The sequence below is a fragment of the Heterocephalus glaber genome, unplaced genomic scaffold, assembly GCF_053883595.1.
Source record: "Heterocephalus glaber isolate CG9 unplaced genomic scaffold, H.glaber_assembly_v1.0 deba00000942, whole genome shotgun sequence".
NCBI classification, from domain to species: domain Eukaryota; kingdom Metazoa; phylum Chordata; class Mammalia; order Rodentia; family Bathyergidae; genus Heterocephalus; species Heterocephalus glaber.
Window position 1 is genome coordinate 282,285 of NW_028258174.1, and position 14,536 is coordinate 296,820.

Sequence of the window (14,536 nt, forward strand, 5' to 3'; positions counted from 1 at the left end):
CATTAGTTTAGAGGCCTGTTTGTCCTATTTGATGTGCTTTGTGAAATAGTGTTTGCCTTTTGTTGTTGCTGGATCTTTCTGACAAGTAATTGGTGGGTGGGTGTGTGTGGGGGTCTCCATGTATTTTCCTGCACTACACTTAGGCAATTGTTGTGTGTACTGTCAGTTAAAAGGCATGGCTCTGCCTGACTCTTTGATTTTAGTTAAGTGTAGGCAGGAGATGGTCAAGGAGACAAGAAGAATAATTTAGAATCTGTGGTCCTTTGAGATACAAAATTATAAAGCAGCCACAGAAATGAGTCAGCCTATGAAGTTGGGCCATAACAACAGCAAGTCAGAACGTTCTGGCTTTCTTAATCATGAGATGAACATGATACTTAAATACTCCATTTTCTGTATTCCTTGTATTCTCACAGCACTCAAAGCTATATTCTTTCCACAACAGCTCCTAAATAAATTTTGTTGATTAACTGCTTAATGAGTGTGTGCACATACACACACATACGCATACATACACACACGATATACAAATCTTAATCTCAAGGCTGTGCACAGTTTTGAATGTTTTTGAGTTTTAAAAGTGTTAAGAAGAGTTAGTTATGTATTTCCTTGGGTATAAAACAGCCCGTGGAAGACAAACACTTCAAATGACGCAAACTACTGCAAAGTAATAGATGAAAGGATGAAACTCAAGGAACTAACTTTAAGAAACTAATTAAATTGTAATTTTCAAGAGGAAAAAACAAGCTCATATGTAGTAAGAGAAAATGCAGAGCTATCAGCAAATACAGAATTTAATGATTTAAGAAATAATGGTAAGTAAAGGGCACCAATTTAAACAACAGGAAGTTCAACTCTACTTATGTTTAAATATGCTCCTCTAGCTCCATTTGCACTTCCATCTACTGCATGATCCTGCCAAGATTTGTCTATCCTCATTATCCCTAACTCCATGGAAGCCAGGAAGCAGAGCACAGGAAAGAGCACCAGCAAGAGACACATCTTCTAAAGTTACCCCTGCATTGACCCACCTCCTCCAACTGGGCCCTGCCTCCTAACAGCACATTCAGCCGATAAGTATAGTGCCCCCTTAATCAAATCACCTCTCTGGGAGTCTCTTAATCCATTTGGGTTGACAATTAAGGTCAACTGGTGTACTTCCTTCACTTGTGCAACCTGCTGGCTGTACCCAGAAAACCTAGCATGTTTCCATATGTGGGTCTTGCACCTTGGGATCCCTCTGCCAGTAACACATTTCCCCAGCTATTTCAATTTAAAATCTTGCTCATTTCCTCAGAGAAGTCTTCCTTGACCCCTACTTCTGAAGCAACACCCCTCTTACTTAGCTCTATCCCTATCCAGGTTGCTTTTTTTTTTCTTTTCCCATACCAGGGCTCAAACTCAGGACCTTGTGCTTGCAAGGCAGGCATAGTGCCATTGAGCTAAATCCCGGGCCCATCAGGTTGCTTGTTCTTTTCTTTCTTTCTTTTTTTTGGTGCCAGGGATCGAACTCGCTTGCGAGATAGGCAGCAGAACCACTGAACTAAATCTCCAGCCCCACAAGTTGATTGTTCTTAACAAGAATATGATATCAGATGGCTAGCTAGCTGGAAGGTAGGTTGGCTGAACAGTCAGTTGCCAATTTTTCTACTTGTATACCTCCCACGCTAGACTGTAAACTCTGTGAGATCAGGACTTTGCCTGATTGTGGTCCACTGCTGATCTTCTGTATGACATAAGGTAGATACTCAATAAGTTTTTTTGAACAAATAAATAAGCAGGGGACCATTAAAGGACAATATACAGAAATGCTCTCAATGAGCATAACTGTTTTATAAAGATGACATATTAAATCCAGGTTAAATATAAGACTTTTACAAAGAATAACTGAAATTTCTGTCACTTATGATGAAATGGCTTTGTCATCTGTATACATCTATTGTGTTTTTGATCTAAAATGTCCCCTAAATGTCTCATGCTTAGGGTTGGGGCTTTTGGAAAGTTATTGGATCATGGAGTTACTGTAGTAGCTGGTTGGTTTGTCCATGGATGGGTTTGCAGCTGAGTGCTGTTAGGAGGTGGGAACTGGTTGAAAGAGGCAGGTTACATTACGGGGGGCAGGTTATGTGAACTCGAAGGGTGTGTTCATGTCCCTGGCTCTTCCCCTCTCTCTCTGCTTCCCAGCTGATAGCCCCTTCCACCATGCCATTTCTCTGTTGAAGCCAGCCAACAATGGACTGAACACACTTACCCTATGAGCCAAAATAAACCTGTGCTCCCTTAAATTGTGGTTGTCAGGTATTTTGTCCTAGCAATGGAATACATCTCAGTTTTCTTGTATGGCAAGAACCATTAGTTATAAATATCCCTAAATATCCATGGGCAATTATAAATGTGACATCATTGAATATTTCAAATATAAACTTTTTCTACAATTTACTGCACATGATTTGCAGGCAACTAAAGTGATACAGGAGCTTTCTAATTCATCACTATGTGATTTAAAGAAATATGGCACATTTAACCTATGTCTACAAAGCCTCCCTCCTGGGTCACCACTCCAACCATAAGTAGAGTTACTTGAGCAATAGAGGTATGAGGCTTTTAAATTATATCCTTGGTTAGTTTAATGAGGCAACAAATTTTTTCTTCTTTTATCTATAAAGAAGATACATATGCATGAATTACATGTCTGATGACATAGTTATTATTTGTATTTCTCACTCTCCCAGAGAGAGTGTTCTATTTTTAAATGATCCCTAAAGATAAAAACCAGTGAGTGATATATCCAAAGCCAAAATATGATCTTCCTACCCCTTTTCATTTTCATTTTGCATCTGTGCATATGATATGACAACCTCTGAGAAAGTGACTCTACATTATAATGGCACTGTTTGTAACCCCGTGGAAAGGTTGGTAGAGTTACTCCCAACATTATCAGGACCAGGAAGAGAATCAGGTAGGATTTTCTTTATTCCTACAGCATTCCCACACTCCATCACCCCACTTTAGCTTCTTCCTAGGGTCTGAGCTAGCTCCATCGCTCCTTTATTGCACTTGAACTCTAGTATTGCATATACCTTCCTTTTATTCCAATCAAGGTGTAGAAAGGCCTCTTTTCTTCTTAGGTTACTGCAACAAGGTCCAGAGTTTGCAAAAGTGACATGTGCCAAGAGACAACAACAAAGAAACCCCAACAACAAATTCAGAGAACGTGTGTCACTGCTTAATGGTTGCTCTCTCAGAGATTTCTAGAAACAGCATTGACTAGTCTATCAACATGTCACAGAAGATTTTTTTGAGACCCTCAGCATTAGCCTGACTCTTTGTCCTACCCCTACTGAGCCTTGTTTTCTGGAGTCTCTGATTGTAAATCAGTGCCAGAATGCTCTTCCCAGGGGAATCTTTAGATTCTTGCTTCAAGATACTAAAGGGGATGAAGCAAAAAGGTTCAAGGTAAAGTGCACCAAGTGTAAAGTGCAATAATGGCTGGGCACAGTGGTGCACACCTATAATCCCACCTACTTGAGAGGCTGAGGCAGTCAAATCCCAAGTTTGAGCCAGACTGGACAATTTAGTGAAAGTTTGTTTCAAAATAACAATCACAGTAAAAATGGCTGAGGATATAGCTCATTGCTTCCTGGGTTCAATCCCTAATACCAGACAGATAGACAGACAGACAGACAGAAATGCTATAAGAACTTGTGTTATGGTACGTCTGTGAATGTCAACATTTTCCTTTCTCCTCCGGGAAGTAATCTAAAAGCAGGAAGGACATGGGGAGGGGGGCTCTGCATAGCAATTTTATTTTTACCCAAACTGGGAAGCAGATATGATTTAGGAAGAAAGAGAAAAATACAAAATATGGTAAGATGACCAAGCAGCATCGAGTCTCTGAAACAGTCACTGTGAATTGCAAAAACTGTAAGTGCTGGTGCTCTGTTGCAAGGTGGAGTAATGACAGTTAATATACGACTGTATATTCAAAATACCTGGAAGAAAGGATTTTGGAATATTCTTACCACAAAGAAATGATAAATGTTTGAAGTGCTGGACATACAGTGGTACCTTGCTTCACTTAATTCTTTTCACAATTCTGGTTGCAGAATTCATTCCACAATAGTAATTCGGTTGCAATGAGGTATCACTGTATTAACTACCCTGAATTGATCATTACAAAATATGTCCATATGTCAGAACATGACATTATACTCATAAATGTGTACAAATTTTTCAATTAAAAATAAAACTTTAAGAAGTGAAAAAAATTCTCTAACCAAATAACCATATAAGGAAGATCACAAAGAAGAAGTACAAAATACATGATAGAGTTGACCAGACAATAGGACCTAACACTTGAACTGGGAAAAACTTAGTAAAGAAATAACATGAATATTACAGGCATAAGTAAAACTGGAAAGAAGGTTAAACAAAACTTGTAGGAAACACAGTAAGATACATACAAGCAGGCCAGGGATTTAGCTCAGTGGCACCACGCCTGCCTTGCAAGCATAAGGTCCTGAGTTCCATCTCTGGTACCAAAAAAATATATATACATATAAGCACAGACATTAGAAAATTATGACATCAGCAAAATAAATAAATACAGATTTTAACAGGAAAAAAGAACAACAATAAACTTAGAAGGCCATCTACCATACTCAAATGAGAAGAAAAAAGAAAAACAAGATAGTATAAAATTTGAAGTTATAAATGAAGAACATTTGCCATAATAATAGAATGTATCAGGAATAACTGATCCAGAATGATCATATTAGATCATAATGAAGTGATTGACTTAAAATAAAGAAGGCTTTGCACAGTCAGGTAGAAAAAATGCATAAAGGAGCAAAAGTGGGCTGAATTTAATATTTTGCACTGAAGATAATAGTGAATAAATTATCAAGGAAAGAAAATGTGATCCTAAAGTCTTACAATCCACCAGAATAAAGGCTTCAGGAAAACAATTTCCAAAAGGCGAGAGCTCAGGGAATTTTTACTTTATAAGCCTTTTTTTAAGGAGACCATTAAAGAACGAACTATAGCCAACAAAGGGATGAGTAGGAAAAATATGATAGTTGAACAGGAAAGAAACATTTAATATACATATTTGGGACAAAATAGGTTAACATTTTTGACAAAATAGAATTGATACAACTGCAAAAAGAATTGTGAAAGGGAAAAGAAAATTTGCTTTAAAGGTAATCAGTAAAATCAGAAAAACTGTACATACATATAAAAAGCAAAGAAAATAACATAGTTAAGTTTTAAGTTTTAAAAATATAAGATAATATGCCAGAACTAAGGTTATCATAGTAATTGTAAGTGGAATTAATACACTTTCATTGCACTAGAGTCTAAGCTAATATATCAAAGAAAACCCAAAATATAGTGGCTTATATAAAATAATTCTTTTCTTATATTGCCCAGTCATAAACATTCCAAGATTACAAAGCCTCTAGATGTGTCTACCGTGTGGTCTAGATATTTGTTCTCGGCAGCATTGTCTATGCTGACTCCCCTGCTGTATACCTGCAAGAATATGGACAAAGGAAAACCAGAGAAAATGACCTCATCTTCAAAATAAATCTGTGCAGTTTCTTTCCACATATGTATTTAGTCGTGTGTCTACGATAAACTGCAAGGAAGATTGTGAAATACTGCAAGAATTGCATTATGGCATTCTTGGGAAATTTATATGGTTTTCTGAATCTGAAATTCCAAGAAATTTTTTCCAAAAACTCAGGAAAATTCGGGAGGAACACACAGTTTTCTTGCAGGAATGAGAATGTTACAATCAAGATAGAGATGTTACTGATTTGGAAGAATGCACTGAGCAAGTTGAGAGCGAGAACAGGACACAGACTTTTGGAGTTGGAGGGTAAGGTCTCCATTTCTGACAAACCTGCACAGGAGCACGGAGAAAAGAAGCAACACGGTTTAATCAGTTGTGTTCATAGCTGCTACTGTGCCATGGACACACAGGCTGCTCTGGCAATCTACACGGGTCCTCTCTTAAATCTTCCCCTGGATAATATGATCATCACATGTATTTGAGGAACTAGTCAAGGCTGGAGAAAGACTCACCCAAAAGGATTGGAGGAAGCATTCCTTGGAGCTTACACAAGACTAGGAATAGTTTTTGTTCCCATTATCCAGAGTGAAAAATTTCATAATTCAAGAAGTTTTGGGTAGAGAACTCAGAAAACCATTTGGCTTAGCATAAGTGCTTGCCTAAAGCAGTATGAAATTATCTCCCCTTGGCTATTTGCCTTAGTTCACATTCAGGTGATCAGAATATCATAGAATATGCCAGTTTGGCATGAGCATTTCACAACCTTTTTCTGACTAGAGGGCACAAGCACTGACCAGTTTTCAACTGGTAGTCTGCAGCTCCGTGACATGCACACATGTAACCTAGGTGGGTGTCTTACTTCTGCATTGTGGGACAAAATGCCTGACACTTGTAACTTAAGGAGAGGTTTACTTTGGCTGATGTTTTAGAAGTTTCAGTCCACATCTGGCAGGCTTAAACACAGGAACAGCATGGTGGAAGGGCATAGGTGGAGGAAAACTGCTTACATCGTGTCGGCCAGTAAGCAGAGAGAGAAAGGAGAACCCAGGAGGGAGATACACCCTTGAAGGTCCTGCCCTAAGTGATCCACCTCCCCTACCAGGCCTTACCTCCTAATAGCAAGTCAGCTATAGCATTCTCATGGTTCAACACTCTTCCAAAAGCCCTGCCTATGATTGCGTGAAGCTCCTGGAGGATGTCTAAATATAAACAAATGCAGTGGGATAGGTAACAATGACAGAGAATTGGCCCTAAGTGGACTTGCTAGCGTCAGATGAGAACTGAAATGGTACAAGTAACCTGAGTTACTAGATGCTTCTTCTAACAGCTTTGTGGATGGAAAGATGTGCTATAGCAAATAACCTTTTATCCAAATATTCTATTATAATTTTGAGGTCCTCAAGCTCACCATAAACAATCAATATTATTATAAATATATTTTATGGGAAAAGTGAACTTTTTGTTTTATTATGATAGAAAACCAGAAGCTATTACATCATGTAGTGAAAATGTAATATTCAAAACGTTGAAAATCACTGGTCTAGGCCATGAATTCCTCTGAATGGTTAGAAGATTTCTTTTTAGAATTCGTTATAATTAAAGTCTCGCAGTGAGCTGGTTGTGATGACACACATCTGTAATCCCAGCATTCTGGGAAGGTAAGGCAGGAGGATCTCAAGTTAGAGGCCAGCCTGGACAATTTAACAAGACCATGGCTCATTTTTAAAACATTACTTTGTCTTTTTCCCACCACAAAAACAATGGTAAAACTTGCCAGAAAAGCTAATGACCTTTACCTTTCTCTCTGGAGCATTGATGCATCTACCCATAGTGTTGAGTTTGTATATCAAGTAGCAATAGAGATAAATAGGAACTAGGGAGATGTTCAAATATTTCCCCCAATTACATATTTCATTGTTTCAAAAATATTTTAATATGTATGCTAATTTGTTTCATTTATAATACTAGTTTATCATAGAAAAGAAAACTTTTGAAAAGAAACTTGTTATTATCTGTTTCTTTTTTGTAAGAGTCATTTTGATTTATGTCTTGAACTCTGAGTAACTACTTTGAAGATAATGATATACAGCATATTAATTATTGTTATTCTCTTATTATTTTGTTAAGAAATTTTGTTTTATTTTTTCATAAAATAAAAAAATAGAGTCTACATCTGTCAATGGTGCTCTCGTTTACTCTCACCTAGTGCCTGCATTATTCTGCTCCATGCACTGATTTATTTTAACTCTAGCAAGAACAACGTATTTCACAAAGGGGACAAAATTGCAAGGAAGATCCAGCTTGGAATCTGGGAGTTTCCTGTACCACATAAAAACATGCTGCCAACATGCCACAGATGTATGTCACAGCCACAGAAAGGAAAATATGGTATTGCAAAGGGTGTGGGAAGGAAAAAGAAAACAGGAGACACACAGTGGCTATGTACAAAGGGGAAAAAACCAATTTTTCCTTGAAAGATGACTGTGACTTATCTCAAGCATGGGTATCAGTTCTGAAAAGTTTTTACACACAGTATCTTGTTGAAAGTCATTGGTGTATACCACTGACAAACAGAAGCAGCTCACTGGTCCTCCAATGATCTTTCAACTTCTTCAAAGTTCTGGGGACCCTATCTTGAATGAATGAGTGGCAGATACACTATGTGATTTTAACCACAGAAACCTCTGTCACAGTAACATAAAAGAACAATGAAAAGAGCTATGAAACCCACGTGCTTTCATGACTTTGATGTGGCCAGGGTTGCCTGGTGCCTGTGAGCATCAGCTTCATGGTACATTTCAGCACCTGTGGCTCAGTCAGTGGCCTCTGGTCCTTAACGGTTCAGGTAAATTCACTTGCAGGTGCAAAGTATGCAGGTCCAATTGAAAATGTGTTTATCTACATTCATAAATTGTGCTGAACCCCAGGCTGTCCCAAAATAAATAATCCAGAGAGAAGTTTGAATGTGTGTACCTTGCCAAGTCTAATATATTTAACTCAAGTTATACATTTTATTTCCATGTAGGATACAACTCCTTGCCTTCAAATCTGAGCCCCATAGGACCTTTGGCTGTCTAGTGCAGCCGTCTGGCAACAGCAGTTGAAACTATGATGCCACTTTTAGGGTTTTCTCTTTGCCCCAGGTCAAAAGAGAGTTCATAGAATATTTAGTACAGTCACATAAACTAGAAAGCAGAAAAAATCAGTGGTTTGACATCACAACTCAACCCAAAATTTGTAATTGAAATGAAGCTGAGTAGGAAAATGGATGCATCTTGAGACCATAATGCCAAATTAGATAAATCAGACACAGAGGTCAACTATCACATAGCTTTTCTTATATGAAAAATCCAAAGTATAAACAAATTAGAAGCAAAATAAAAGAAAAAAGATAGGAAACAGGGTAACAGATTTTGTGGAGATGGAAAGGGGATCTAAGGATGGGGGAGGGGGTATAGAAGGGAAGTGAGGGGAAGGAGAAGTGAAAAAGATCAAGATGTGATATGTATAGGTAACAATTCCCCACAAGGAATATATTTCTTATGTATTGATTTTAAAATGGGAGGAGGAATCACAGTTTTGATCATCTATTATGGCAATATTTTTCTGAGATTGTAAACTGAACTAATTTATTCCTCTTGTAAGACTGTTTCTCATGGCTATTTAGTCAGATGGAGCCTGTTTGGAGACTTCTCTACAAGCAGTGTGGGTAGAGAAGAGGACCAAGGAGAGATGGTTAGAACAAAAGGGGTCAAGAATCCTGAGCCCCAGTAAGGATGCCTGACTTGCGTCACTTAGATGCCACGGCTAGGCTAAGCCCAGATAAGTCACCTCTTCCTGTCCAGTGCTGTCCCTCACATTATTAAACAGCCTTCTTTCCATATGCACTCCCAGAATTGCCTACTTTGTGCAAATTAAAATGTTTTTTAATAGAAAAGATATCACATTTTCAGAGTTTCAAATCAAAACAGAGTCCAAAGAAGAATATTGGTCTGATTTCATGAATTTATTTATGTATAAAGTTGGACTAAACTATAGAAATTTCATAATTCTCTACTTGCAAAGGATCAATTTTTTTCAAAAAAGTCTTGCTAAAGGTAGTGTGGGATTTGGCACGAAATCTATTTAGGTTCAAATCTTGGCTCCCACAGTTATTATCTGTGTGACCACGAGTGAGATAATTAATCCCCAGGCCTTAGTGTCTTCATCTGTAGAATGAGGATAATAAACAGCCTTACTGGGTCACTGTGAACATTAAGGGTATAACTCATACAAGGAAAGCTTCCAGCCCATTGTCCGGTACCTAAGGCTCAACAAATGTCTCTTTCATTCTCTTACCTCTCTCTACTTTTTCCCTCGGCCAATTATATAAAGCCATTAGTTGGTTCACAAGTTTTCACAAAGCTATATTTGTTGGGATGTGTATAAATTATTGCCTTAGGAAAATCAATGTGACTCAAAGGTTTCCTGACCTCCAGGTATTTAAGGGACTCTAACACTCAAGTTGATCTTGAAGAATCACACTCATTTCTCCCATTCATCTTTCCTAGATTACAGCAGCCCTTGCTAACCCCCTGCTCTGCTGACACCTGAATCCTGTACCTCACAACATAGAGCCCCATCCAAATGCACTGGTATTTTGAGTGATTAGTCTTGGCTTCTGAGTAAAACTGAAACTTCTTAGTGTCAATAAACAATTACTTCTCATTCAGTCCTGAGAAAAACAGTATTGATAGATTAATCTTCCTAAGATGATTAGTCATGGAATAAATGATTTCAAAAACCCCAATATTAACAAAAACAACAACGTAGAGTATTTCTGTGAGCCTTGAAAACTAAATTTTATTTGTAACCTCAAACACTTCAGTACATTCTTGCATTAAATAGTTTCATTAAAGATAATTAAAATTCTTGAAGTCTTACATTATCTGTAATGCTTAAAAAGTTTTTCTGAGAAAATATTTGAAAGTAAAGGGTGTAGTGTTAATGTTTTCAAAGGGTTGATAAAAATTTAAATGAACATTTTACATAGTTTACATGAAGAAGCAATAAAAACATAGCTTTTCTAGAGATTAAGGGCTTAGGAGACTCATTTATATCTGATTTACTCCAAGACTAATCATATGGTATATTTTAGCAAAAGTGTGGAACTGTGTATTCTCTCTGTTTAAATTTTTCCAATGCAAAAACATTTTCTTGCTTAGCTTGAAAATACACAGAATTCAATATAATTACGATAATTCTAGGCTCTCTATAACCTGAATGTATATATTGCAATAGGCAGAGATGGTTTTGCAACTTTTCATTATGGATCCCTTTTTCTGGTTTAAAAGCAACATAGTGTATGTATATAGGGGCTGAAAGTATTCCTCTATAGAAAAGCAATATAAGTGATCAAAAGCAAAAGTTTATTTGTGAGGGCTATAGTTGGAAAACTAGTCACTATTCACTTTTTAAGATTTTTTAAAAGTCCCTTCTCTGTTCCTTATTTCTACAAAGGATATAAAGTAGACATCATGTGAACCGGTATGCACACAATCATACCATAGTTTCCAGTTAGTAATTATTAGCTGATTATTCATCACTGACTTGAAATGTACCATGCCTATACACATACAGACACACACCTATATCTGTGTATATACACATTTGGCTCAATTGGCATTTTTTACTTTAACATACAGAACTTTAATGTTATCTAATTATTGGACATAATTTACCAATTTTCTTAGTGATATTATCTAATAATATACAGAAACAAAACTGTAGTCGGATTTGCTTCTTGAAATCATGTAAACAAGACTGGGATATTTGTAACTGATTCAAACTGTAGTGGGAGGGAAAGGTGACCAGATTAGAAACAACCTTGGGGAGCAGGCCAAGAACCAGGCTGAATAGTCATAGGTAGACAGGTGGCCTACCTTAGAACCATACATTTAATTAGGGAGGACAGTTTAGGCTTAGTGTGAGGGCATAAGTGCAGGATAAAACGTACCACATTTGTGTGGTTCCAGGTAATGAATTTTACCCAACACAACTAGAAGAGCCCAGTTTGGAGACCCCTCTGGAGTTCCCACTGGGGGTCTGGGAATTAGTGTCCTGAGGCTTCCTTCCTCAAGCTTGTCAGAGCTTCCAGGGAAAAGTTACCACCCTCACACAAAAGGATTATTGAGGGGACCATGAGTCAACTGGAAAACATACATGGCATTTTCTCAACTTGTTTCTTTCCATTGCTGCAAAATAGAATGGCTTTTAATTTGGACTTCCACTCAACAAAAGAAAAGCAGCTCATTGACATGCATTTACAAGTGGGCCTTAGGGCAGGGAGGAGTCCAGTTCATTAGGAACTAAATTTCTAGTAAACACCTCAATGGGCAGGTCCAGTTCTTAAAATCAGGCTGAGTTATTTTATGCCTTTTTTATACCTATATGAACTCGTGAGAATCTCCAACCCTTGAAAGGCCCATGTACAGAATGGGAGTCTTGTACCTGTGTGTACTGTATTTTCAGTGGGAGATTTCTCTTGAGCATGTGAAGATGATTTCTCAATAGAAATGAATCCTATACTGTATGTCACATGTAACATATTCTTGTATCTTAGTAAGTCAGAGTATAGTTGATTCAAAGAACTATGTGTAAACAATAGAAAAAAAATTGCCCCTGGCTGATTGCAAAGAGAAATTCTGTTTCCAGTTTATTCTTTAATTGAGCTCTGTGTAAAGTACATGAAGGGATTCTGAATCCACCCTTGCTCCCTCCCTCAACCCTCCACCCTTAATGCTGTTTTCCACTCTCTGAGTTGCCAATGCACCATGAGAAATCTACTCATTGAAATGACAGAAAAAGCAGTTGCACAGCAGAAATGGTATGGTCTGTTGCAATAAATTACAGGTTTCCTTTTCATGTTCAGCACAAGAGGCGGTCCATATGCAATTAGCTACAGCTGGTTAAAGAAAGAAAACATGCATCTGCAGAGAGATCCGACTAGGAACCCACTCTTATTTTCTGGCATGTATCACTATGAGAACAGAAAAAGAGACTTGATTTTTGTTCTTAAGCATAAACCATCTTAAAAATTTGTACTTCCCCTTGTGAATCACCAAGATAGTGTACCATTTGGGGAAGTAAATCTACAGTCACGTTTTTTTCCCTTAACATCACTTGGTATGATTAAAAATAAAACCCGATAAAAACAAACAAACAAAAAAAACCCCGACTACCTTCCATTTGTTTCTTATCTTAGGCTTAGCAAATTTTTTCTTCAGAGTACCTTAGCCTGATGCCAGCTTTTAATTATACAACTGCTATTCTTTGGCAATTTATACTGGTATCCTAGATTTCTTCTAGAAAGATAAGTTGAGATGTTTTATATCTTTCTGCTATTCAGTGATATTTATGATACAATTTCTTTTTTGTTTGAAACATATGAAGCATGTAGAAACTCTCAAACTCTTCTAATTCCACATGTATGGAGCCCAGGGTCCTAAGTAGATATATGATATATTCATGTCTCTCTATTTATATAAAATATATAAGTACTTTAGTGTATACACCAAAAATGAATAGTTTGTCCTCCAGGGGACAACCTGCCAAAATACTGGCTATTAGCAGATCAAGGAGAAAAGAGAAGTAAGACTCTATAATGCTCATACATTCTAATGATCCACTTCTACACAGTCTATATAAGACCCCAGCTATGTTTATTCTGCAAAGGAAGTCAGCCCTAGTAAGTCTGGGACTTCTTTCCCAGACTTATGTTTTTAGGACAGTATAATTTTTGAAAATCATTCCTCTTTTTTTTTTTGTACCGGAGATCAAACTCAGGACCTTGCACTTGAGAGGCAGGCGGTGGCACCACTGAGCTAAATCCCTGGCCCAATCATTTCTATATCTGACAGCTCTTGTGTTCATACCAGTCCAAGAAAGCCATTTTATGATTAAATGAGGATAAAAGTCAAGAAATAAAGGCAAAATTATAAAAGTGAAAATGTTCACATTCATTTTCTGAAATTTCTTTGCATCTCTATAGAGTTAATAATTGATTTAGATACATTCAAGTCTTACAAATGTAAGGAAATATTTTACCTTGTCTTTTTTTTTCTTTTTAATAGAAATAAAAAATCATAATAGAAGTCATCTGTAATTACTGATTCTGAAAAAAATTGGCTAGTGTTTGTGTTTTTTGTTTTTACAGAAAAGCAATAAAGCTACTGATGTTTAAAAAGGGGAAAAGGGGGAAAAAATAACTTGACTGTTCAGTTAAAGATCATAGGGCATTTGTTGAGATGTCTCCAGAGCATTTGTCTGAAGATTTATTTTTAAAGTTGTACTTAAAAGTAAAAAGCTGCTTCCCAGTTTCCCTCCCTTGTGTTGCAACCAACCTCACTGTGCCATCAAAACAAAGAGAACAATAATTTCCATATTTTTGTTTCATTAGGCTTAAGAGACACGTGTATGGAGAGAACACCCCTTTACTAAACAGCAAATCAACATTACATGTTTGGAGGAAAGGAAAGGAACCAGAGTGAGTGCCCAGACAACAAATTTCTATAATTTCAAAACCTGTAATTACTTGAGAATGTGCAGCTCCCTTGAACTGGACTCCCAGACTCCTTGTATAATGAGCAACCGAAGTGTGAATGGAAACAGGTTGGGGGCAGGGAATGATGAGAACTGAAGGCAAACATTTGCAAAATTATGAGAATAAGCAATGTCTTTTGAGCTTTTCCACAATAGTTCTTTTTATCCCCATCAGAGAGGCAAATTTTTCTTTTAAAGAAGGATCAGGGTCAAGAGCCACCCCTGCCCCAGTGCCAAAAATTACATTCAGTTGGTATCCATTTAGTAAAAGTTATCTTCCAATAAAAAGAAAAATTACTGTGGCATGAATATAAGGAAAATTAAAATGTAAACAAGTATATAAGCCTACTGGGAATCATGGCTATTCAACCTTCAGAGGAA

At 37.2% G+C, this 14,536-nt stretch overlaps 1 long non-coding RNA gene across 2 annotated transcripts in view; it reads left to right on the forward strand.

The window, feature by feature from the left end:
* LOC147828686 (uncharacterized) overlaps positions 1-14,536 on the forward strand; it is a 121,395-nt gene that overhangs the window by 67,988 nt on the left and 38,871 nt on the right. The window contains exon 2 of one of the 2 annotated variants that reach the window (XR_015450323.1): positions 14,013-14,099. The exons of the other annotated variant lie outside the window; for it this stretch is intronic. This is a non-coding gene — a long non-coding RNA (uncharacterized LOC147828686). The remainder of the gene's footprint in view (positions 1-14,012; positions 14,100-14,536) is intronic. 2 annotated transcript variants of the gene reach the window in all.